Source organism: Agelaius phoeniceus, chromosome 10, assembly GCF_051311805.1.
Source record: "Agelaius phoeniceus isolate bAgePho1 chromosome 10, bAgePho1.hap1, whole genome shotgun sequence".
In the NCBI taxonomy this organism is placed as follows: Eukaryota; Metazoa; Chordata; class Aves; order Passeriformes; family Icteridae; genus Agelaius; species Agelaius phoeniceus.
Genome location: NC_135274.1, coordinates 25,100,490 through 25,123,564, shown reverse-complemented (window position 1 = coordinate 25,123,564; position 23,075 = coordinate 25,100,490). Strand labels below are relative to the sequence as shown.

The 23,075-nt window shown below is 42.9% G+C and overlaps 1 long non-coding RNA gene across 1 annotated transcript in view; it reads left to right on the top strand.

The window, feature by feature from the left end:
* Positions 1-2,822: 2,822 nt before the first annotated feature.
* LOC143694904 (uncharacterized) overlaps positions 2,823-23,075 on the top strand; it is a 70,154-nt gene continuing 49,901 nt past the window's right edge. The window contains exons 1-4 of the long non-coding RNA XR_013183713.1: positions 2,823-3,016; positions 7,539-7,593; positions 9,115-9,174; positions 9,453-15,699. This is a non-coding gene — a long non-coding RNA (uncharacterized LOC143694904). The remainder of the gene's footprint in view (positions 3,017-7,538; positions 7,594-9,114; positions 9,175-9,452; positions 15,700-23,075) is intronic.

The window sequence follows — 23,075 nt, the reverse complement described above, 5'->3', positions numbered from 1 at the left end:
CCTGGCAGTGCCCAAGACCAGGTTGGACATTGGGGCTGGAGCAGCCTGGGACGGTGGAAGGTGTCCCTGCCCATAGCAGGGTGATGGATAAAAAGGATCTTTAAGGAGACTTCCACCCCAAACCATTTATGATTCTAGGACAAAAACCATGAACTTTACAGTTTCAATCCCTCTCCAGAGTTTGTGGATCCCTCTGGCTCTGCCAGAGTCTCTCACTTCCAGTTTTTCCCTCACAGGCACGGAATATCCATGTGCCAGCTGAAGGCTCCACAATTCTGTGCCGTTGCGACGGAGCAGGCACTGAAAGAAATGATTTTTTAATTTGATGTGCTCATTGTTTGAAAGCTGAGAATCGTTTTCCTCTTTATTCAGCGGTGAGCTTTTTTTTTTTTCCTTGCTTTTCAGACCAAATGAATAAAGAGCTGTAACAAATATTGAAGGCTTAGAATTCATAAAGCAGTGCATAAAAGTATCTCTCCCACTTTATAAATCATATTGTCCATTTGAAAGATTTTGCTTTAATGACTGGAAATAAATTGGAGGCTGAGGTGTTTTTCAAGGAGCTGTGAAGAGCAAAATAGCTGTGGAAAACTCTGCAGCAGTTAAATGTACCGAGAGGAGAAGAATTGATTGAGAACCCCAAATGCACGACGCCCTCCTTCAAATCAATTAAGAAATTGCTGGAAATTTCATAATTAACGACAAGTGGGAATAGTGCAGTTGCAGGAAAGGTGTTTTCTGCAGACTGAATTATTCCAGGGGTGCTCTTTCCTTCTGATTCCTTTCTCCAGGTGTTGTGTGCATGGACATCAGTCAGTGGGACTGATGGCAGTGCCCAGCAGCTCCAGCTGGGGATGGCTGTGGATGCAGGGATCAAACCCATCAAAGCTCTCAAGAACACCACGGTGGGATGGACCACAAGCATCTGAAGGTTTGTTGAACACACTTCTGATCTCAGGGATGGTTCTTCTGCCTGTGAAGCTCAAGCCAAGGATAAAAGCCTGTTGGGATCAGGCTGCTCACTGCTCCATTCTTCACCACGCTGTTTTGTTTCAGCAAAGGACCTCACACTTTGATTTCTGCAAACAATGGTGTGGCCTGAGCATCTGTGGGTGCTTCAGACAAGAGCTACTCAGGAGGGTGGCATCTTCTGCCTGCTGCATGGCACTAATTCAAAACAAGCCACTTTTCTCACCTTCAGTTTCCCAACCAGGCTGCTGCTCTTGAAACCTCTCCACTGAAACAATTCCTTCTGTAATGTGTCCCCTCACCTGTTTCCATGGCAAAGAGTGAGCACCTGCTCTTGCACTGATTCACTGACGTGTAATTTCCCCTGAGAGTGCTGTCCCTGGAATGTGGCAGCCTCCTCTTTGTCCTGAAGAATTGTGTTTGGGTAGAGCATCCTCAGGGTTTAATTGCAGCTTGTTCTTAGGCCTGGCTCAACAGCTCTTCTGCTTTGGATTGAAGGAAAGGGGGTACCAGGGAAAGGAGACAAATCAAGGCTGTGCCTGCAGAGACAAGAGTACCCAAAACCACTCTGAAAGTGAAAGCTCTGCTGAAGGAACTGTTTTTTATTGGTTTTTTTTTTAAGGTTGTCTCAGTGCCGTCAATAACAACTAAATTAAGGTAGGCCTCAACTTAGCCCTCATGGTCATCAAAATGAAGACACACCAAAGTAAATCTTCAATATAGTTTGCTTAACAGTCTTTTAGGATTTATTCTACTGTTTGTATTTCCGGTTTCTGGCTGGCTGTTTCATTGCTTCATTAATTTAATGAGGAATTGGTGCTGTGGGAAGTAAGAAATGTGTTGACCGAGCAGTTCTGTGCTCGTTTTTTGTGGAAGGAAATCCCAAGGTGAGAAGCAGGCCCCCAGAAACAAGAAGAGGTTATAGAGGAGGTTAAATTGATGATCATGGTTTTGCCAAGTGGTTTTGGGGCTGTCTGTGGGTTTTGCTTGGTTGTAACACAGTTAAAGGGAGGCTCACCTCAAAATATTCTAATTGAGCCTATTAATTAACAGGAAATGATGCCCTGTAGCTTAATGGGTCATGGGAGGTGGAGCAGAAGCACAACCTGGCAGTACCCAATTAGGTCAACCAGCAGGTTTTTAATTTCCTTGTTTTGGGCAGCCTTTAAAAGGGTTTGGGAATGAAGACACTTGGAATTGCTGTCGCTGGGAGCTGCGATTTGGGGCAATGCAAGGAACTGGGTGCCATCAACAAAATTGTTACTGCCAAAGAGGGGTTTGGCTGTTAGGATGGATTCTGGGGAACTGCAGAGTAGGTGAGGAGAGAATTGAGGTTATGGCAGCGATAACCATTAAACCAGGGCTGTTTGCCAAGACAGATATTCTCTCCCCCTGTAAGAGAGCAGGGAGAGAATTGTCTGGACTGGGAGATGCTCCATGGATCTGCTGGAGGCTTAAACGCTGAAACACCCAGTCACTGCAAACCTGTCCTCACCACACCTGAGAAAGATCCTGAACAACTAAATTGGAAAAAAAAAGAGAAGAAAAAGGCAAGAAAAAGCTAATTTTAGCTCAGCCTCTGAGACCAGCATGGGACAGAATAAACCCAGCATATTTAGAAGTGCCTGAGGCTTTTCCAGTGCATGGAGAATGCCTGATGCAGTTTGGAAATTCAGCAGATACTGCTCTCCCATTGCTGTTATCACTCCAAAGATAACCCAGCTCCTCCCTATCTCTTTCCTGATGTTAGTTCTGATAAGTGCACGTTTCTTTTTATGGCCTAAACCACTTTCAGAAGCATTGGTCTTTGAAAAATTGATATATTTTTAACCATGTAACAGAAAAGAGACAATCCCAGTGGACTGCACACGTGGGATCTGCATCTACTCCACACAGAACCCACTCAATCAATAACCAGAAAGAATGGGGAGTTTTCAGTGTTTTTATGTCTTTTGCAAAGGGGGAAGAGAGAACTGTGAGTGAGGAGTAAATAACTCCTGAATTTTAAAGAGATGGACTTGTTGGATGTCAGCAAAACCTGTGCCCTGTGAGTATCTTTAAATAATACACACTTTGGAGATAAAAAACATCAAAACATGCCAAACACACCAAAAAACCTGGCCTGGTAGCCATAAGTGTGTACTGCAAACAAGGATTAAGAGTTAAAACAAAGCATGAGGCAATTGGGGCGTCCCTCAGAGCCCCATTCCCAGGAGGAATATTCGACCATCTCCTTCCCCATCCAAGGGTCAGAAGGGGAATAAAGGGTTCAACATCTCTCTTCCCCAAACTATGTGCTTTTTCCTCTCCCAAGTAACAGTCAAAATTCAAAACTATCTAGAGAGTCAAGAGAGGTTCTCACCCGCTCTCAGAATTCTTTTTTTGGGTTTGGTATTTTTATTGATTAATTTATTACACCTCAATTCAACTCCTGCAAATGTTTAAAGTTTTGGAGACTTCTACTTTTAGCCTTTGTAGCCAGCAGGAGGAAAATCCAGAAAACCCCAATATTTGCAGAGAGTGGAAGGAGCAGAAGTGGCTGCAGAGAGGAACAAAGGGCTCATCCTCTGCCAGCAGCCACTTCCATGGATGGCTCCATGTGGGCAAAATCTTGGAAATCCAGGAAAAATCTCTTTGTGGAAAGGGCTGTAAAACATTGGCTCAGGCTGTCCAGGGAATGGTGGAGTCACCATCCCTGGATATATTCCAAAAACACAGGGATGTGGCACTTGAGGGCATGGTTTAGTGGTGGCCACTGTGGTGGTGGGCTGGTGGTTGGGCTTAAAGATCTTAAAGGTCTTGTCCAAAATTACCAATTCTGTCATTTTACAATTCTATGAAAATATTTCAGATCTAGCATTGAAAAAAAAATAAATCAGTTTTTACTCAAGAAATAAGGATTGGCACCAAGCATGATTTGGTTTTGGTCACCTCCACTAATTCATGAGCCATGTTTTTGGTTAGGGCAAGGGAGAAACATTTTTTCAAGCTTATGTTGGAACTCAGCTTCTTGTTTGGCTCTTTACAACTATTAACACCGCACAGAAACCTCGTTTATGTTGGGTTTTCTGTGTTGGAAAGGGATTCCCAGGTCTGAAATCAACACAAAAATGCTACTTGCCATTTTTTTCCTGTTGATTTCAGTAGATAGTGGATTTAACTCAGCCTTTCCTATCAGAAACCAACTCTCCCAGTTGTTTCAGACAAAAAAACAATGACCTGTTCTTAAATACAAAGCCAGTCTTGTCGTGATGTCATTTCAAGGGGTAGAACAGAACGTCTGCACTCATCTCCCTGCTCTGCTTTGGGTCTGGAATGTTCCTTCTGAACGACTCCTGTCAATTATCCCTGGCCTGTCTTGGCTGACTCACAAAATGCTGGGGAAAACACAAAAGCCTTGTGAGTAATGGTATTGATGGGAACCCAGAGCAGATGATGATGTCTGGGAAGTAAAACCATGCATTCAAATCTCCTTAGAAAGTTTGGGAAAGGACAACAGGAACTGGGTAACTTTTCTATTGTCAGAGAGGGGCATGCTCTGTTCTTGTATTTATTCCTGCAAAATCACATCTTCTCTTGGAGTGATATTGACTGGGTGGTTATTTAAATCTGTAGTGTTTCAACATTTTGAGTCCCTTTTCGTAATTATATTTTTCTTGCATCCATTGTCATTTGTTTGTACTTGGTCAGGCTCTTCCCTTTGTTTGGATTTTATATTATTTTATATTCTTTTCCCCAAGAGAGTTGTTATATCTGGTTTTATTTTCTTGCCTATTGTTTTCCTGAGCTAATCTCCTTGTTTTCCTTCATTTTGCTGTTCTCTTTGCCATTTAGACTCATTGTGTGTGTCTTTACTTCCAAGCCTGCATTGATCTCATTTTGCTGGGGAAGAATTGCTCCTTTTGGCTGCAGTTTGAGGCTGCATCTATTTTTTGCTCATACTTTTTATTACCATGACAAATCCTTTTATTTAAGGGCATCTTGTTAAGACAGCATCTTGTTTTTGTTGCTTCTTGTCTTCAGTGGTTTTCAAGCTTCTCTGCCAATTTTGCTCATGAATTTTGTATTGTCCACTTCCAATATTAGAGAGTGTACAGGCCCTTTTTCATAGCATTTCTCTCTAATTTTTCCTCTGATACATCTTTTTATGGCCCTGAATTCCCTGCTGCTGGAATTTTGACCCTGCAGGAATTGAAGGTGTGTAAATTCAGCTGTGCAGAGTCAGTTTTCCTCTTTATATTTGATACCAATGGCTCAAGCAGCCCTCCTGCATTTTTGAGGGGGCTGTTACTTGTGAAGAGGGTCCTGCACAGGTTCTCTGCTCCTGCAGTTCAGCTGGACTTGGAATCAGTTGGACAGCTGGGACCAGACCCTTTTAGGTGGAATCAGCACATCCTTGTAATTGCAATGTTCTAAATCCTTGGAACTCTTACACATCCCATTGGACTGGTCATGGGAATTCTGTTTCCCTGCCAGTATCTCTCACAGAGAGACACTGAATTGCTTTTATTGAAAAAAAAAATTAATATATAATTTCTCTTTGAAGATGGAGCTTGAGGACTCCAGGAACCCAAGAAGGAGCTGAAGTCTCTGAGTGCCCTGTCAGGAGTGAAAAGGGTTTTCTTTCACAGCTGACAGGAAAAGGGTTCATTCATGACAGTCCCTTCAGAAAAAAAAAAATTAATTAACACTTGTCATCTGTGCCAGTCACAGGGAATTCCCACAGTGATAGGTCTTTGCACAGATTCCCATTTTGTCCTTTGACAACTGGACCGTGAATTCTAATTTTACCAGGACAGAAAATGGTATCAGTGTCTATGCCAGGTTTTGAAAGGCATCGAAATGAGCAGGGAAGTGTCTGCAGAGCACTGGGAGCACCCAGGTGCTCCTCTCAGGACAAGGCACATTGCTCTGACAAGCAGCAACCAGTCATTAATTACAAACAGCTAATTGGCCTCTTAGGGCAGGCCTGAGGATCATAATCCAAAAAAGAAAAAGAAAACCCAAACAATTTGTTGGTGGTTGGCTGCAGCAAGGGAATTAATAACTGAATGCCTGAAAGACAATAGAAAACAATGGCTGACTTTCATTCTGTAAAATGTTTCTGATTAATGAGTTGATAATGGCTGTGAGTATCCACTGAGTAATCCTGCACATACGAGTAGCTGCTCCCTCAGCAAGAATCACAAACCACAGAATATCCTGAGTGGGAAGGGAGGATCATCCAAACCGAGTTCTAGCCTTGCACAGGACACCCCAAAAATCCCACCCTGTGCCTGAGAGTTGTGAAATGGGAATAGTCTGGGAAGTTTTACACAGCTCTGGCATTAACAGTGACATAATTTGGAACCTGATAAAAACACTTCTCATTTCTGAGTAGATCCGAATGATTTAACTCCAAATCTATGGGATGTGCTTTCCTCAGACACCAGTGAAAATCCCAGCAATCCCCGAGACCCTTTTCCCCATGGAAATGGAGTAGATCCCATTTCTCTCCTTGGTTTCAGGGAGGTTCCAGTGTCCTCTCACAGCAGATCCTGGCTGAGCTTCAGCTCTGGGGGAAGGAGCTCCTCCAGTTGACACTCGGCTTAAATTATCTGTGTAGCTTCAATGCAGTGCCTTTTTCCCCCAGACAACTTGGTCAGGCCTGGAGTTTGGAATGCCTCCAGCCCTCGTGTCAATCCACAATGTGCAGCTGAGCATAGGCTTTAGGATCTCTTAAAGAACAAGCATAGCATGAAGGCTGAAATGAGGCGTGGACAGGTCTGCTAATTAGAGCAGCAGAGCAGGGAGCTGGAAACGAGCTGGGAATCAGCTCCTCTGCACCAGTGATCTCCCCCACCTGCAGAAATTCATAGTTTGGGACTCATGATGTTGGGAATTGCACTAAAAACTGTGGGAATTACACTAAAAACCGTGGGAATTACACTAAAAACCATTGTGATTGATGTGATCTGCAGACAGGGATTGTGACTGTAAGGGGAGAAGGAGCCTCAACAGAGCAACAGAGCTCTCCTGAGGGATTTTCCTGAGTGCAGGGGAAATCCTGTCCAGAGGCAATGAAGGTGGATGAGAAAGTTTTCCTTGAGTATAACTGTCACATGAATTTCTGCTGCATGGCTTCCCAGTAATTCCCAGTACCCTCCTGGTTACTCAGGGCCTGTATCCATGCTGGATCTTTCCCACTGGTGCTGATTCCACACGGTGCCTTCCACACTCCTGATAAAACCCTGAATTGCTTTATGAGGCCTCTGATGCTGAGTTTGATATCCAGATATTTTCTGCTTTATCAGCAAAGCCAGCTCAGATAGCAGCACTTCCTCCAGCTCGTGGCTTCACTATTTCTTTCTGATTATTCCACAATTTCCAAGTTTCACCAGCTTTGTCATATTCCACCAGATAGCAACTTCCTGCTCGATATTTTAGCACGTTCTGCTGTTGAGATTGTGGTACCCTGCACACCTTGTGTTTGTCAGTCACCAGCTCAGCTCTGCCTGCCTCAATTGATGGACTTTTATCTTGTGGAATTTGCTTTATCTCAACAGCTCTTCCTCTCCTCCTTTTCCAAGAGCAGGAAACCCTGGCTGCTGCTCTACCATTGAAAAAATTTATACATCAATCCAGGTGAGATGGGAATTCAGCCTTAACATCTGTGCAAGTGCTGCGTGTGCCGATGTACAGGGAATGGATAAAAGTTTGGGCCTGTGGAGTCTTTGCTACTTTTTTGCCAGGGTCGGGATGAAAAGCAATTAAATGTTCAGGCTCAGATGTAGATTAGTTTTTATTTATGTTACAGACTGTGTTACAGTTGTGAGTTCTGTAGTATTTGACTTTAACAGGCTAAAAATGGAGCCCCATCTCTCTCTCTCTACAAGGCCTTTTAAGGATAAACTGTCCAATTAAGAAATGACACCTCAATTATTTTTACTTTTAACCCAATAACCAACCACCCATGGCCCACAATGGGGACTTTGTATCCAATTACACAAAACCACCCAAACCCAAGGAGGAGAGCAAGAACCAGCCACCATCCTAAAACCTCCATCTTGCTTTATTTCTATTACTACATTCTAAACCCTTAAACTCTAAATTTCCCACCCTGTGATATCACACACTTCTATTCAAACCCCACACCCACAATCCCAGCTCCATCATTCCATTTTGGAAGTTTCTCCTCAGGTCAGTGCAGTTTTCTCCTGGGGGTCAGTGCCTGGCAGCACAGAAATCCAAAATTCTCAGTAACCAGGGTTTCAACATGGGCCTACTCAAATAAATACTCATTCAATTAAAGCAAGATTTACAGGGCTGGATCTGTGCATGGAAGTGCTGAACTTAGCCCATAATATTCTGTGCTGAACTCACCCCATAAAATTCCTGGAAAGTTTTGCCTTGTCTGTCCAGCTTGGATTTGTGAGCATATGTGCCTGTGTTAAACTTCTTTTTGCAGCTGCTATTGCTAGTTTAGCTTTTTTTAATCTGATTTTATTGTGCTGTAAACTCCTTTCTCTTTTCTGGAAAGTAATTTCACTTCCCTCTCTGTGAGGAATGTGGTAAAAAACTTACAACTATTAAGTTAAAAAATATAGAGAGTTTTGTTTGCCTCCAGCCTGGTTTTTTATTTTACCTCCGAAGCTTTTGGCAATATCCGTGGCCTGGGAAGTGATGCTTGTTTTGCAAGCTTTCCAATTAAGCAGCTTTTCTTCATCAAATTCTGCTCTTGAGGACTTTCAGCATCTGCTGGCTCAGAGGAAAAGGTTCTCAGTGAAAATCTTAATTTCAGAAGTACTTTCTAATCACAGCATGTAAGTTTTTATAGGATATTTCAGATTTTCACCCCAAACTCTGACCTGTGCTTCGAGAGATAATTAAGCTCAGTCTTAGCCTTAAAGCAACTGGGGAAGAAGGAGCAAACAGAAGGGATTTATCCAAACTTCTGGCTACCCTGAGATGGAAAAATGCCTCTTTTAAACCACTGAAAGTTGAAAAAGCCACGAGAATCCGTGGAGGAATAGCGGGAAAATTGTCTTCTCCTCCATTTCATGTTTATTTTATGGGTACTTTCCATGGCTGAATAAATGATAGGGACTCTTACGTCCTAAATGACAGTTTTTGGCTGGTTTTAAAGTGTTCCAGTTTTTCCTACAGGTTTTGAGGCTCCAACCTTGGGAAGTACCACAAGAGACCAGGAAAAATGGGATTAATTTGGTGAGTGGCACAAATCAAGCTCTGTGAAAAAAATGCTGCTGGATTTTATTTGGACCCAATGCTGTTGTCTTTTAAATTATTTTTTTTATTGTTACCACTACTAAATTTAATTTTATTAATAAATTTTCCTATTTTTCATTATTATTCTATTATTATTCTACTGTCATAGTTCTAATTATTCTCATTATTATTAATTCTGAGCAGACAATCTGCTCTATTCACCAGATCAGGATTACATTCTTTGTACAATAATTTTCCCTGCATTTTTTCATTTTCAGCTCCAAGTTTTCAAGCCAGCTCCAGGTAAAACGTGGGGATATTCATGAGGAATGTGGTGTCAGCCACAGACAACTGAGGTAAACCACATTTAAGTCAATTAAACCTTGACCTGGACAGGTAATTAATGTCTTTTTCATTGACAATAATGAAGGAAAGGTTAAAAAAGATAAATGTTGGAATACATAAAAAACCCCAAACCCCAAAACAGAAAAAGGAATTAAAGATGAAAATCACCACCACAACCAAGCAAATGTAAGCAATATTTCATATTTTTCATATTAAAAGCCATTTATTTCAAATTACTCACAGAAAATATTATTATGTGATTCAACTCTCCTTAAATATCCATTTGGGTTGATTATAAAAAAACAAAATCCATGTTTTTCCAATGGTTTTTCTTTTCTCCAAGCAAAAGCATGCTTGGAGCACTCGAAAATCTGTTTTTCTTTTTGTTCTGCCTCATTTATTTGTTGTTTTCAGCCAAGGTTTCAGTTGAGCACTGCAAAGTGTCAGAGGTGGTTAAGGAACATTATTGATTCCAAAACTGCTGAAAGACAGAACAAGTTTGGGATAAAGAGATCATTTTTCTGCATGGTGAAGGTTTCTCAGCCACCAGTTTTGTTCCAGGGTGGCTGGGTTGAAATGGATTTTTAATGAGTCAAGGGAAGGGCTAAACAATAGCACGAAAAAGAGCAGATTTTATGAGATTTAAGAGCAAAAAGAGGGAGATTTTGTAAAATTTTGGGGTAAAAAGAGGCAGATTTTATAAAATTATTCAGGGGCAAAAATAATAAGAGGCAGATTTTATAACTTAATTCTGGTTTCTTGGCTGAACAGAAAAAGTTGTTGGCTTGATCTACAGGAATTACATGAAATGGTAGGATAAGAAGTTAAAACAGGCAGGATTATTGAGGTTAGCAAAGAGTTAATGGATTTGGAAAGGAAAAAAATTATTTTATAGTGCTGGGTACAAAACCAAACAAGGATTTTTTTGCCTATTTTAGTGCTGCTTGGAAAAAACAAACAAAGGATTAAGTGGCTTTAAATTAGAGGATGGAAGTAATACCTCAATTATTATTTGGGAATTTGGGAATCCATGAGAGGAGCTGTTGAAATCCAGAATAACTGAAAAATTGATTTTAGTGGTGTCTGTGGTACAAAGAAGGGAAGTTTCTTGTATTTGTTGTGTTCCACATTTTAGGAATCAGCAAAAGTAGAATTGATTCAAGGATATCCTTGTGGGAGATCTCCCAGATTTAGGTTGGAAACAGATTTGGAATTCCAGTGTCTAAAACCCACCCTTGAATCTCGAAGCAGCAAATATTCTTGGGACCACAAAGAGTCAGGAAAGAAAATTTCTCTTCGTTTGCTGGTCTCATCCATCTCCTCCAGGAGCTTCCTCAACATCCTGACCTGTGATTTCCACCTGCACCAGGTGTTTTTGGAGTACAGTTCATGAAAGGTTGGAGAAGGGCCCCAAAACCAAGCCCAGCCACTGGCTGAGCTCACCACCAAACCCTGTCCCCAGGAGCCACATCCTGAACAGCTCCAGGCATGGGCATTCCACCTGCTCCAACACTTGAGCAGCCTTCCAGTGGAGAAATTTTTCCTGATATTTAATTTAAACTCCTCAGCTCAGTCTAGAGCTGATTTGGGAGAGATCCCCATTGGATCAAGCCCCTCCATGAAGTCACGTGGTTATGTCTGCTGCAGGTGTGGGTATTTTTTTACCCAATTTATCCTATCTTTCTTAAAAAAATGTTTATTTTGATGAGAAAGCAGAGAGATCACATTTCTTGAGCTGCTCCATCTATTCCTGCTCTTTGATCCAGGGATGGGGATGGCTGCTGTGGTGGGATTGCTCCTCTGGTGGGCTGGCAATACTGGAAAAGGAGACTCCATGATTTCTGAGGTCTCCCTAACAGCTCTTGTGCACAACCCTGTGTGGTTTTGCTTACCTGGCTTCCAGACTTACCAATCAATAAGTCCTGGCTCGTGTCTGGGTATTTTCTGCTCTTTCAAAGCTGTCATTTCTCAGGCTGCATTTAAAAATTGGCTTTTTCCAAAGCCACTTCTTGGAGTGGTTGGGGTCGAACGTCGCTATTTAAGATCAGCCCTTGAAAGAAATAAGGTTTGAACTCCAAGTGGAAAATGCTTTTTCTGAGATGCAGCAGGCTGAGACGTGACAGTGCCTTCAGCTGCTATTTTCAGTCTCTTCTCAAAGTTTTTATGCTTCATCCTGAACCCTCCCTAGAGACTTGGTAAAGCAAATGTGGAAAATGCCACTGTGCTCTTTATAAGTGTAGACTAGAAGTGTTTCAAACCCCAAAGTTTATCTGTCAGCATCAGGAAAAGCTACATTTCATACACTGGGTAAGATTTGTTTCTCAGTGACAGCTCTTGTTCAGATCATTTTGTTGTAATTTTGACTGGGTTGAGTGAATAGTCTTTAATTTGGGTGAAATTTTAGGTTGTTTTACACATCCCTGGTATTTTTCCTAAGGGAGCAGCTGTTATAAAAACTTGATTGTTATGTGGAGTTTTCTCTTGGTGGCTTTAATTCTTTTTTGCAGAATCATCTGATTTTAGAATAAGAGAAAGGAAATGGATAAACACTAAAACTTCTGCCACTGATTATGTTCTCCTTGGCCTCTTGTCTCCTATTTTTGGCCAACCAAATTCCAAGGATTTTCAATCAATGCATTAAAAATTTGGGTGGTATTTGGGTCCTGTATCCCAGCAGATCCCTTGGGAATATGACTCCACTTGCAGGGTTCTGACTGTGGGGATGGATTCAGAGGGTTTATATTGTGTAATGGAGCAAATCTAAGTCTTTTATCCCCTTGGAGGATTTAAAAACATAATATAAACAATGAAATAATGACAGGTTGAATTTCACTTGCCCATCCAACCTCTAAGATATCCATGACATAAAAAACTGAGAGTCTTTGCTCTTGAGCTGCCTTTCCGAAGGGATTAATCCGATTTATTCCACTGAATCTCTGAGTTTCCATTCAAAGACATCCCGTGTTTCGGGAGGGATGTAAAATTGTGCAGGAAATTTCATTGTGGTGTCTCCTCCCAGCTAAATCAACTCACTGAGTTATATTTAGCAGAGTGTGATGCTCCTCAACTCGGGATTGGATCTGTCTGGGCTTTCAGGGGGGCTTGGCAATGATGAAAACTGATGCCCCGAATGCAGTTTGTTGGGTTTTGTGCTCTCTGGCTCCATAAACTCTTGAAAATTGCTATAAATACAGTCAGGCACGACGCAGCAAGAAGCAGGGGAAAGCATAAACCTCTCCTCTGGATTTTCCAGCTGCGTGCACATTGTCTCTGAAAGGCTCCTTTAAAATGTGCATTACTCATTGTATTCCTGTAACCCTGAGAACATGACAGGAAACCGGGGACTCTGAGGGCTTGTCACCCACATGGGGACATCAGCAGGCTGAGGGAGAGGAGCCCAGAGGGTGAAGGCAAATATTCAGCCGTGTAAAAAGAAGCGTTTTGACCCTTTCATGTGTCAGTCATTTATCCTGTCCATGGTGAAGGAACACGCCTGACAAAAAGCTGAATTTAATTGTCCCATGTTGTTATTGTCCGATGCTCCTAAATAACCTTTCTGTTGGAGCTGCCAGGACTCAGCTGATAAAAGATGTTTGTAAAAAAGTTCATCATCCCTTTTCTGGAGCCACAGAAGGGAGGAAACACTTCATCTTCTCTGAAGGGTGGAAAACAGAGTTTAAAGCCTCCGAGTTTGGTGTGGTTTAATTATTGGGAAGCTGTTCCTTGCCCCATTTGGATAAAATCAGAAATCAGAGAATAGGGGACAGAATTTTTGGAATATTTGCTAAACTGTGCGGGGCTGGATCTCTTCCATTCTTTAAAATGTCCTGAAAAAATAGAACTAAATTCTCTAAGTGGCCTAAACAAGAGACAGAATTGTGCTGGGGAAAAAAAAGAAATGAAAGGAAAATAAAAAAAATTTATTTTGGCCAAGCACAATCTGAGCCCCCAGGACTTGTGTTGGCCTCACTGTCCCTGACAGTGATGCTTCCCTACTTTCCTCTGTGGGAAAGGGAGGACTTGAGGGGATTTTAATATTTTCCCTTCTAATCCCAGGGCATACTGGAAGAGATTACCCCAATCCTGTAACAGACAGTGTTTTTCCTGCCACTGAAATTTTACTTCCCTATAAAAATCCCCAATATTTTAGCAGGGCTCAGGAACACCAGAGCTCATTCCTTTGGTGGAGTGAAGTCAACTTCTTTAAACCGCTGATGCTTTGATCTGACTTGCAGATAAGAGAGGGATAAACAAGCATTTCCCAGCATTTTCCCTCCATTCTTACAGCAAGAATCAGGCATTGTCTGGGAACAGCAGATCTATTGCTCAGCCCCATGTATTTGAATAAATAACACATTAAAAATCCCTCTTTATCTGTTTGCCTTCTCCCCTCCTCGACTCCTAAAACCAAACTGAATTTTAAAGCATGCCTGAATTTAAAAAAAAAAAATGGAGCAGTTAGAGGTGTTATTTTAAGTAGATGGAGAAACACTTGTGAATCTTGCATAGATATTAATAAATAATAATAATATTAAATGGGCGGTACCCTGTTTTCTTGTCTAATGTTCTGTTTTTTGTTCTGTGCCTGCTGCTATAAATCATGCAGGATGTTCCTCCAGCTCCTGAGACACCCAGAAAAGGCTTTTTCTGGGTCATGAGTTTGGGAATTTGCTTTTTTTGCCCGAAACATCTGGTTTACATGCTCACCTTCACCCCAGGTGGGAAATGGCAGGAGGAAAACATCGTTATCTTTGAGGCTGTGCTTGGTTATTTGTACAGGAGCCATGCCCTGTATGAGTTATTGTATCCCTTATTGAAAAAGGTGGATATTGCAGGGAGCTGGGAGGGCTGGAGTGACACGCTCAGCAAAGGAAAAAGTGTTTGTGGCAATAAAAACGTAAAGGTTGGATTCCAACTGCTCCCCTCTGTGCAGAAGGGAGGCGAGGGATGGAGTGGGAAGGGTGAGGCTGTTGCAGTGGAATAATCTGAGGGGTTTATTTCAACAGAGGCCATGAAGTGGAATTTGAACGGGCTCATGGAAATAAATTGGGATTTCTGCTGCAGAAACTTGTGGGAAATGGGGGTGGTTTCAGCCCAGGTGCTTGCAGAAATACCAAATGCAGCCCTTGGTTGGTAAAGGACACGGCGGACGCGGCCTTCGGGGGGTGACACTGGCAGGGAGGGGAGTGAGCTCAAGGTTATAGGAATGAATCACACAGACTCCATTTTCTTCAGGGTGGAAAAAGCCCATTCTTTATTCACATTTTTATCCAGTTTTACAGCCCTGGGTGTGACTCCCATTGGCCAGGAGCTCTCTTGCCAATCCCTTTATTGGTCAGTAACAAGTTGTTATCCTGTAATGATTGGTCACTCCAACCCCAGTGTGTACATGCAGGAAAAGTTGTTTGTGAGAGAGAGTTTTCATTTTTCTAAGGGTGCACAAACAGTTTATCCAGGTGCTGGTTGTTCTTTTCCCCAGGAATGGATTGTTGTGTCAATGAACTGCTCACACCAGGATTGCTTCCACATGGGAATTGCAGAGGGGCTACCTTGACTTAGAAGAAATGGCAGACCAGCCAGAGCAGCCCTGATTTTATAATTTTATAATTTTTTTTCTTTATAATTTTTCTACCTTGCTGCAACACTTGTCCAGCCATGGCCAAGGCAAGGGAGTCACTTGCAGGTCATGATTGTGATCTGACTGAGGCCAATGGTTCAGAACTCTGAGAAACTTGTGTTAAAACAAATAAATTTTTATTTTCAGGACAGTTATTTCATGTATTTTTTCTCTCTTTGGAGTCATTTTTCAGAAAGAGGCGAGAAATTGTTGTGCTGTGACAAATCAAGAGCTGCCATATATCAAACAAGGTCCTTTGGTTTCCTTTTCTGTTTGTTGGTTTATGTTTTGAGGTTGCTGTGACCTCCACATACACCTAAAAACATTCCTTGGAAGCTTTCTCTTCCCTGCGTGTGTCGTCCCAGCCACAATCCCAACCTTCCCTAAATTTCGTGTTCCTTTGTTCCCTATTCCTTTTCCTGGCACCACGAGGCCTCTGTCCCACAGGACCTGGCTCTGGGAATAACTGGATATCCATGAAGATCTCCTTCATCATTAATTGGGAAGAAAAAGCCTGGAGGGGAGAGGATCGGGGAAAGAAGAAGCTTGGATTGAAAGCAAAGGTAAGGGTTTCATTCCTACTGGCTGAAATAAGTAGTTGTGTTTATCTTTGCAATCAGCTCTTCAATTTCATCTTGGATCAAGCAAAAGAAGCCAGGCTTTCAGTAGATATTATCTTTTCAATTGTAGTTCTTGATATCCTTGTATTTATTCATTTCATGTAATTTCAGGATACAATATAATAACAGAAAAAGTGCTCTTGTCGGCAGCTTCTGTTGAACTTAATGTCTCTGTACAAATTCAATTTAGGATTTGCTCCACTTTGAGCATTTTACACCCAGCATCTCATATTGTGGAAAACTCCTCATTTTGGTGGTACAGGTGTTTCCCCTGTTAGCTGCAGCCTGTGGTTTTTATGTTTTGATGGAATGAATCAGTCTAGAGGCCAAAAATTCTGCTTTCAGGTTCAATTCCAGTTCCTGCCTAAGGAGTAAATTTACAGCTGCACAAAAACTAAACCAACAACACCAGAGGAAAGGTTTTAATTCCCAGGAGCTGGAGGAAATGTGGCAGGGCAGCCTCGTGCCTGATTCTCACAGGTCTCAGCTGAAGGGCACGAGGTGATCTGGAGCAAACTCAAAGCAGGGATAACCCAGGAATGAGCACTTGGATCCTTTCTAGTCCAAAATGCCCAGGGTGTAAAATTCCAACTATTTTTTTTAATGCCAAATTGTTTGTGGCAGTCCCTAATCTGATGCGGACAAGGAATGGGAGGAGAGGTGTTCACCCTGCTTGGTTCTAAGAGGAGGTTTTTGTGAAATTCCCATTTATTAAATGGGCACAAAGGATATCTTGAAATTTGCAGTGGATCCCTTGCTGGTGCTACAGAATATTTCCTTCAGTTCTGCACCTGTGCTTTTAATCCCCACCGCACCCTTCAGGAGTTTAAGAAGACAATTCATCTCCAAAATTTAGGAAAAAAATTAGAATAAAAATTAGAATAGCAAAGGTGAAAACATCAGGTGCAGAAAAACTAAATCCACATTATCCCTCCCTGCCCCCTCAAAACATCCCTTAAACTCTCCAACAGACAAAAACTAGACTTGGAAAACTTTGTTTTCCTCAGGATTAATTTCAATATGAATGAGAGTGTCATTGTACCTTGCAAATAATTTGTATTCCGTGGTCAGAAAAGCCTTTTGGGTGTGAGTTTCCTCCCAGTTGCAGCCTTTCCATCAGTGGGATCTTTTATAGGATTTCTCTCCGCCCTGGGCTGGATGAGTCAATGTGTTTGCAGTTGGATGGGAGTGGGCAGGGAGAGCTGCAGGAAATGGGATGTGAAACATCCACACGTAGAAACAGGGCTGGGAAATGACTGCAAAACCCAACAGTTGCTCCTCTCAGACCAAAACACAGACTCCACACCAAACTCCACAAATATCGCAGCTGCCACAAGCTGTGGAAACAAAGATTCCCACGTGGAGAGGTTTTTTAGATTGAAATTTCAGGAGAAAATCCTGCAGGAATTTGTTCAGGAAAAATTATCAAGCCCAGGGCAGGGACGGAGTCCCCATCCCTGGAGGGATTTAAAAGTTGTGGAAATGTGGGTTAGGGGTGGCCTTGGCAGTTCTGGTTCACTTGATGATCCTAGAGGGCTTTTCTGACCTTAATGATTCCCATTCTGTGAGGTGAAACAGCCCTGGACAGATTCCAGGCGTGAGTAAAATCTCTTTTTGACAGTTGTGAGGATATAAAACAGCAACAGAAATTTAAACCCTTTAATAAAATGATTTCCAAAGGACTTTTTGGGAATTTCGTCCCCAGTATGGGCCCAGTGAGGCTTTGGGAGGTGGGAGCAGAAAGAGAATTATTTTGAATAATTGACTCACATGGAAATGATGAACAGCTCTGGAAATAATTTCTTCCTGAAACAAATCATTGCAGAGTGTGAATTCAGAACACAGCAATGATTGGTGGCTTTCCTTGGTTATTTGTTTAGTTTGGTTTATTTTGCCAGAAATTTCTATCCATACATTTGAGAATACAACTGTACCTCAGGGAACTTCAGGTACAATGCACAAAAAAATGAATTTTTAAATGGGAAATAATAAGAGTAATGCATCATTACTGACTACCCCGGTGCAAATTTATAGCAGCTTCATTTTTAGCCATTAATAAACAGGCTAAATATTAACATTAATTTCCCAGGAATATTGGTTATTATATTATTGAGTTATTAATGAATTATATTATTGAATTGTATTCTGAACACCCAGCATGCTAAATGTGGTATTTAATTGTAAATTACTGCCTCATTGCTCCATTTTTTTAAAACACAATCAATATTTCAGAGTTTTTGTGGTTTATGTCTTCTACTTTGGATTTTTCACTGCCTATTTTTGAAAACTTCCTTTTGTTAGAACCCTGTTGTTTCACTGCTTCGCTCTAAATCAGGATTTTGATGAAACATGTGAGAACTAAAAATGGGAGGGTAAGAGTTTAATGCTTCTTGAAATGCCATGTAATGCTTGGAAGAATCCCATCACTTGTACCAGGAGCCCTCATGCATGATCCCAGAATGTTTTTTTTATATGGGAAAGGAGAAGAATGGAATAGCTCCTTCATTCCAGGCACATTGGCTTTTTGTGGAATGACAAACTGATTACCTCTGACTGCTAAAAGCAGGATTTCAACGTGCTGAGCAAATTGGCTTTTAATATTTCCCTATTTATATAAATGTATATCACCTTAAAATATAGGATTTCCATTTGGGATTATGTTAGTGGAAAAGTTCAGCTTCACAGGCAACAGGATGGGAAAAGCCATCGGGTTTCAGCCTTTGGTTCAATTTGGGCCTGTGTAAAACTCCTCAAACTGGGTCACAGAACGAGCTCCTGGAGTATGAGCTGCACATCTGATCCTTGTGGGCCTGGGAAACAGGAAATTGAGGGAGGTATTGAATTCTGGGCTTTAAATCGGTTCTGGATCTGCATAAGGGGCTCTAAAACCAAATAAATCACCTGAAGGCCATGGCTCTCTGCAGCTCTGCTGTCCTTGTGAGGTGACCCTGCCCAGGTGGGGCTGTGGGATGGGTTTGTGGCCCTGAGCAGTTCCCAGCTCTTGGCAGGAGTCCCCAGACCACACATCAGCTCTGTGCCTTTTATCCTGTCCTTCATTCCAGCAGGGATGTGTGGGGAAAGGGAATCGAAACGGGAAAGGGTGAGATGGGATCTGATTGATCCCAGCCCCACAGACAGGGTCTCAGCATGGTTTGGGCTGGAGGGACATTGAAACCATCCAGTGCCACCCCTGCCCTGGCAGGGACACTTCCACCGTCCCAGGTGCTCCCAGCCCTGTCCAGCCTGGCCTTGGGCACTGCCAGGGATCCAGGGGCAGCCACAGCTGCTCTGGGAATCCCATCCCAGCCCTCCCCACCCTCACAGCCAGGAATTCCTTCCCAATTCCCCATCTAACCCCGCCCTCTTTTGGTTGGAAGTCTGGAAATTTGACACAATTGACCCTTAGATTCCATCCAAAGAATATTCTGAGGAGTGGAGATCCCAGTGTCAGGAATATTGGGGGAGTGGGAGAAGGAAGAGCAGTTTGTGCAGCTCAGACCTCAATAATCTTCATTTTTCTTCCTTCTTCCTTAAGCAATTACAGAGCTGAGGTGGCTGGAGGAGCAGAAAGGAATAAAGAAGAAGGGGGAAAGGAGATGGTTGTAGTCATGAAAGTTGCAGGAGAGGCATGACTTGTTTTATTGATGTGAAATTCCCTGGATGCCCAAGCGACTTCACTTCTTAGGAGAAACCTCGGCGATGTTTCAGGAGGGGATATTCTAAATGAAATGATCCATCTGCAAAGTGCTAAAAATACATTTCCTCTCTGGTGGGTTCTTTCACTTTGAGGTTTCTGGCTTTGGGAAATTACCTTTGAAGCTCCTGTTGTCTGCACCACCTCTGTGGGAGCTCTGTTCCTTAAAACTGGGGGATTATGAGGGGAAGCAATATTTTTCTTGGTTTTCCATTTTGCAGGAAAGGTTGTTCCTGCTGTTCTGCCACTTCAGGATCTGTTTCCCCAGGAACACAGACATGGAAAATTGTGCTGACACAGTGAGGAGACCTGGCTGTTGTTGCAGAGGCGTTGGTGTTGTGAGACTTTATTGGAAATCTGGGAAAATTCATGTCATCCCTGACTAAGACCTGTCCCCAGGGAGTACAAACTAATTCTGAGAAAGAGAAGGAAAGCAGAACACCCCAAAGATGTTCAGAACATCTCCTCAGCAATTTCCTGCATTTCCCCAAACACCAGCATATTTTAGGATGCACTTTAACACTGCTTTTCCCCTCCAGAAAAACTGAGCTCCTTTTTTTTCCCCCAGTTAAGCTCTTAGAAGCCTCATTTTGATTTTCTGTACAAAATAAATATCCCTATATCCTAATGACAACCCTTCAACAGAAGTGGATAAATACAGTGGCATTTGGGGAGGATCATTCTCTTTTAAGAAGCCTCAAATCCCTTTCTGAAGGCACTGGGACATCATGAGGGTAAAGTTACCTTCAAAAAATCTCTTTTTTTTCAGGCTCCCCACTGTTGGGAGCCTGTGCTGCTGAAAGGTGCCAATTAATCCTTAAACAAAGATTTCTTCCTTGTCCCAGGCTCCTGCTGGCCCTGACACAGCAGAGCCATTTCCAGCTGGGACAATCTGACTTTCCTCTGTCTTTGTCTCCTCCTCTCTCACAAACATTATCTCCCAAACAGGAATTTCTCTTTCATTTTGCCATCATGGCAGCTCGAGGAGATGTTTTTCATTTCATAACCACATCCCTGAGGACAGAGAGCCAATAGTGAGCCTGAATTCCCAAAAGCTATTTCCTTTGGTGTCCATACCCTCTTCTCCTTCTATTGGTGCAATCTAAAGTTGGAGATGGATAAAAGCTACTCTTGTCCAGGAGATGAACTTGCTAAAAAGCTCATCTCTTACCAGGGCAGGAGCTGTTCTCTGTAGTTTATTTCTGGTGGTTTGACCAATTTGTTATTTTGAAGTTTATTGTATCTGTCTGTTAGGAAATAGAAATTTCTCCTGTTATCCATCCTAAATTTTTGTTCTCCTTAGCTCATTTTTTTCCTCCCTCCTCCTATTTCCAGTTTCTTGCAGCTCAAAAGTAGAGAATGACACACCTTTAACACTCACAGAGAAGAATCATTCTGTGAAAATAACAAATCGAGGAAACTTTGTGTAAATTTTTACTTCTAGATCTTTAGACAGGATAAATCTGGGTAGGAAACAAGATTGCTGGAGAAAAGAGCAGGCTGGTGCTCCTGGTGGCCCTTGAATTGCTCTGAGGCAGTCTCTGGCTGAGGAATGGGAGGGAAATCCATCTGACAACTGTTGGCTTCTCTGTGGGTTTTGTAGGGTTGGGTTTTTTTCGGTTGTGTGTGACAAACATTTGCTGTCGCTGCAGTTTCAGCAAGTTCCATGATGTGATAAGGCAGAAGTGCAGAAGCGTTTTGGGCAGTTCTGCTCGATCCTCTCAGTGTCACTCCTGGGGCTGGCAGCTGTCAAACCCACAGAGACAAACCAAACCTGTCAAACCAAAGGTCCTGACCGGGCTGGGAGGGACCAGCACTGATCCTCTGCCAAAGGGAGCTGCAGGAAAGGCCCCCAGCTTCCAGCTGAGCCCCTTTGGGAAGGAGCAGAGATGATGGGGATGGGAAGCCACCAGAGCCATGGAGATGTGGCTGCTCTGGGGCAGGAACAGGTTAACGAGCACTGGGAGAGGGAGGGGGAAGAAATCAAAGCACAAAAGGAATTTCTCAGTCTCTCTTGCAGTCCTTTGGCTCCAGCCTTAGCTCTGCTTGGCCTCGCCTCTCCCCAGCCTATTCATAGCTCTGTATTTAACACTTGTGCTTGCTTTAAAAACCCAAAGTACATCAAGGCTAAACAGAAGCGTCTCTGCGGCTCTTTGTTGTCTCTGACAAAGGCTGCAGCTGAGAGTCCTCACTCCCTGGCACCTGCAGACACTAATTACAGATGTCAAACGAGGTGTGGGCTGCCACCACCACCATCAGAGGAGAGTTTGCTTTGATGTCTCACACCTTCCCTGCCTGACTCAAGTGGCTGCCAGAGGTGCAAGACGTCCTAATCCCTCCCTCTCTTCCTGCCTGTTTATCTCTGGGAAGCTTTCCAGGTAAAACATGGGAGTGAAGCACTGGGGGTACTGATGCCAGGTTTGAGCTTTTATATTTTCCAAATTCTGTGCTGCTTTAGTGTGCAGTGCTGAGCTTCACATGAGGGGATGGTGAGCTCTGTGCACAGAGCAGGGAGACAAAACAATTCCTGTTCCAGCTGGGCACCAAGGACAAATGATCCAAATCTCAGCCCAAGAGCACAAACCCCGTGGGCTGGAGAGAGAAAAACAAGCAGGGTGGGACTGCAGGGGCTAAAGCTGGGATGGGACAATGAACTGCAAGGTGCAAATGGAGCAGAACTGATCCAAGGCAGAGAGCCCGGGAGCGCTGGTGCATTTTGGGGCCATTTTGGTTCATCTTGGGTGCAGGCCTGGCTGGGCTCTGGTGCTGCCCAAGGTGGATCCATGGAGGAGATGCTTGGAATGAATCCCTGCTTTATTCTGGAGCTCTGCTCCAGGGCAGCCTACACAAGGCATCAATACCCTCCTTGCTTCGAGGTGCTGCTTTTATAAGGTTTGTACATTTTGTCCTGTTCCAAGTCACCTCTGACCTGAGGTCAGATGCACCCACATCTTTTACTTGAAGGTGTTTTGCAATTTTAGTTCAATAACAGCTCTGATCGATCTTTTTATTCTCATGGAAGAGAAAACCTTGATGCTTAAGGTAAACTTCATAATTTTTTCACTAATTAAAAAAGAAAATATTATATTCTATAAAAATTCTGCAGTGATCACCCTGAAAGGAGGTGGTGGTGAGGAGGGGCTCAGCCTCTTCTCCCAGTAAACCAGTGACTGGATAATGGCCTCACGTTGTGTCAGGGGAAGTTCAGGCTGGATATTAGGAAGATTTTTTTTTGCACTGGAAGAGTGGTTAAGCTTTGGAAGATCCCATCCCTGGAAAAGTTCAAGAGGTTGCAATGTTTCAGTCTGGTTTAGGGCAGGGTGGTGATCAGTCCAAGGTTGGACTTGATCTTGGAGGTCTTTTCCAACTTTAATTTCATTTTATGTTATGATTCCATTATCTGTTTCTTTTGAGAACTCACAATCCTGGTGTTGCTGGCACGGTGGTCACTGAAATTCCCTCTCCCTCTGCTCCATTTGCATCTTGCAGTTCATTGTCCCATCCCAGCTTTAGCCCCTGCAGTCCCACCCTGCTTGTTTTTCTCTCTCCAGCCCACGGGGTTTGTGCTCTTGGGGCTGAGATTTGGATCATTTGTCCTTGGTGCCCAGCTGGATTAAAGGTCCAG